We start from the raw sequence: 3,121 nt of genomic DNA on the forward strand, positions 1-3,121 counted from the left end.
CTCTTTCCAGGTGAAAAAAAAGAGAGGGGTGGAGGACGGGGGAGGGGTGGATTGGATGGGGAGGGGGGGGGTGCTCTCCGTCGCGGGCATGGAAATGATTTCATTATTATGTATTATATTATTGTTTTGGGTTACGTCTTGTCGTTTTTTTGTGTGTTTTTTTTTTGTTTTTGTTTTTTGTTTTTTGTCATAATGCAACCTTTCTGTAATTAGCGGAGAGACTCCAAGTCGAGTGCGAGCGCACTGAAAACAGAATCCGTATAGATCAAATATGACTGGCAAGATGTGCATGTATGTATGTATGTATTTTATCTTCAGTTTAACGTCTATTCACTATAAGTGTTTTTTAGACGGAAAGGAGTCAAGTAGTGGATAAAGGAAAGGGAGTGCATGTGAATATTAATGTAAAAAAGTGTTCATGTTATGTATCAGAGGGAAGGTAGATTATTATTATAAAAAAAAAGAAGTCTAAAGAGATTGTGGTGTGTATTGAATGAGATGTCATGGTGAGGGGTGGGGGGGGGGAGAATATGTATATGCATATCAACAAGTATTAACCTACAACAATGTAAATATAAATAACAACATTAATTAATTGTAATACATCAAAGGAGGATACTAACTGGACTGGAGTTTAAAATTTCTGAAAACATTCTAAGCAATGAATAATCATTCAAAATCTTTTCAGTGGCTAATGAAATATTGGAAGAAAAGTCATCAATTACATCTTCTGGAATTAACTGTCTTATGCTCGGACAATGAACGAGTAGATGGCTTACAGTTATTTGCTTATCGCATATACATTTTATATTTTTAGAAAATTTTGTACGAAAGGCATTTAAACGAATTCTATACATTAGACTTGTAATTTGTCTTGAATGTGCTGCTGGTGTCGAATTTAGAAAATGTTTGGGATTAGCTGCATTCTTTGTGTTTACACAACAGTGGTAATATTGATTATTTGAATCTATAAGTAATTTCTTAAATCGATTTCTAGATACATTTTCTATACAACTAATGTATTCATGCAGATCTAACTGCATGTCAAGTTGTACTGCGCCTTCGAAATTACGTGCTGCTCTTTTAGCTGCTTGGTCTACCCACTCATTTGAAGATATTCCACAGTGCGAAGGTACCCAACAGAAAGTTATTTTAATGCCCTGTTTTGTCAGTTGGTGAATAATATGTTTTATTTCCATTGTCATCTCAATTCGCTTCTTTGAATTTGTATATGTATTTGAATTTGAATATGTATGTATGTATGTATGTATGTATGTGTGTGTGTGTGTGTGTGTGTGTGTGTGTGTACGTGTGTATGTGTGTATGTCTTTGTGTCTTTGTGTGTTTGTATGCATGTATGTATGTATGCATGCGTGTGTGTTTGTATGTATGTATGTATGTATGTATGTATGTGTGTGTGTTTGTAAGTATGTATGTGTGTGTGTGTGTGTGTATGTCTCTCTCTCTCTCTCTCTCTCTCTATATATATATATATATATATATATATATGTGTGTGTGTGTGTGTGTGTGTGTGTGTGTGTGTGTGTGTTTGTCTGTCTGTCTGTGTGTTGTGATTTACTGCAGTTATCACCTTCTTAATCCAACGCGACATCTGTAAGCGATTGGCCATTTTCACAACTGCGGTGTGGACTGAACCTCCCGCCTCTCCCACCTCCCCCTCCCCTCCCCTCCCCTCCCCCTCCACCCCGGTCCACGCTCGAAAACCAACAGTGTGTCTGTCTGTGTCATTTCAGCAAAGAACAATACAACTCTCGCTGGAACCAGCGTACGTTCAGTATCCAGCTCATCATGCTCCTGTCAATAGCAGCTGCTGAAAATCATGTCGTTCTCACCTTGACAATGTCCACAAGTGATTGGTAATAACACTAGCCCCGCCCCAATCCCAATACAATACACACAATACACAAAACTTTATTGTCTATACTTTGGTACAGAGATTTTCTTTTTGGCAGCAGCACATGTCCAACATAAGAAGAAAACAACAAACAAATAAAATGAATAGAAAATAAAAAGATAAATTAAATGGCACCAAATGGAAATAGCTATATACAAATATACAGATTACTGAAATTTACGTGCCTCTCCATTTCAGTCAGCCAAACCGCATTGCACGTCTACACACACACACACACACACACACACACACACACACACACACACACACACACACACACACACACACACACACACACACACACACATACACGCTCTCTCTCATCCCCTCTCTCTCTGTCTCTCTCTTCACAAGAAATGCAACTACAAAGATCGTCGTTCATTTAAAAATCAAATATCACCAGAGTAAGACAAGAATTAAGCCAAAGAGCAGCACTTCCACAGTTCACATTAGGCATCAGAGAAGAACAACTTTCATACAATCCTACAATCCTACCCTTACAGCCCATCCACGTACCCCTCTCCTCCCTTCCCCATTTCCCGAGCACATACTGAATAAACTGTCGGAATCTGCCTTTGCTGTGACTTTTTGTGTGTGTGTGTGTGCGTGCTTTCTTTTGGTTCTATTTTGTATTTGTATTGGGTAACTCCTTTTTTTTTTTTTTTCTTTTTTTTTTTTTTTTTGTCACAACAGATTTCTCTGTGTGAAATTCGGGCTGCTCTCCCCAGGGAGAGCGCGTCGCTACACTGAGAGCGCCACCCATTTTTTAAATTTTTTTTCCTGCGTGCAGTTTTATTTGTTTTTCCTATCGACGTGGATTTTTCTACATAATTTTGATTGTTATGTTTCTGATTTGCATGTATCACAACGCTTTAATTTCTCTGAATGAACTAATAACGTAATTCTGATTCTGTCTTGTCTCGATGAATATAATAAAGTGATTAGGATTCTAGTATTGTCTTGGGACGGCACTTAAGCCGATCAAAAAGTGCGGTGTTCAAAGGTAAAAAAAACAAAACTGAATAAACAAATAAAACGAAACGAAACAAACAAACAAACAAGTATTTTGATCTCCTGTTCCAGATGAAAGTGACTCATATCGTGTGTGATGGGGTTTTTTGGGGGTTTTTGGGTGTTGTTTTTTTTTTGGGGGGGGGGGTTGTGGCTTATTCCAGTCACCTGCTGTTGGGGAGAGAGCAACGGAGA

This window comes from Babylonia areolata, chromosome 15 (genome assembly GCF_041734735.1).
Source record: "Babylonia areolata isolate BAREFJ2019XMU chromosome 15, ASM4173473v1, whole genome shotgun sequence".
Classification (NCBI taxonomy): domain Eukaryota; kingdom Metazoa; phylum Mollusca; class Gastropoda; order Neogastropoda; family Buccinidae; genus Babylonia; species Babylonia areolata.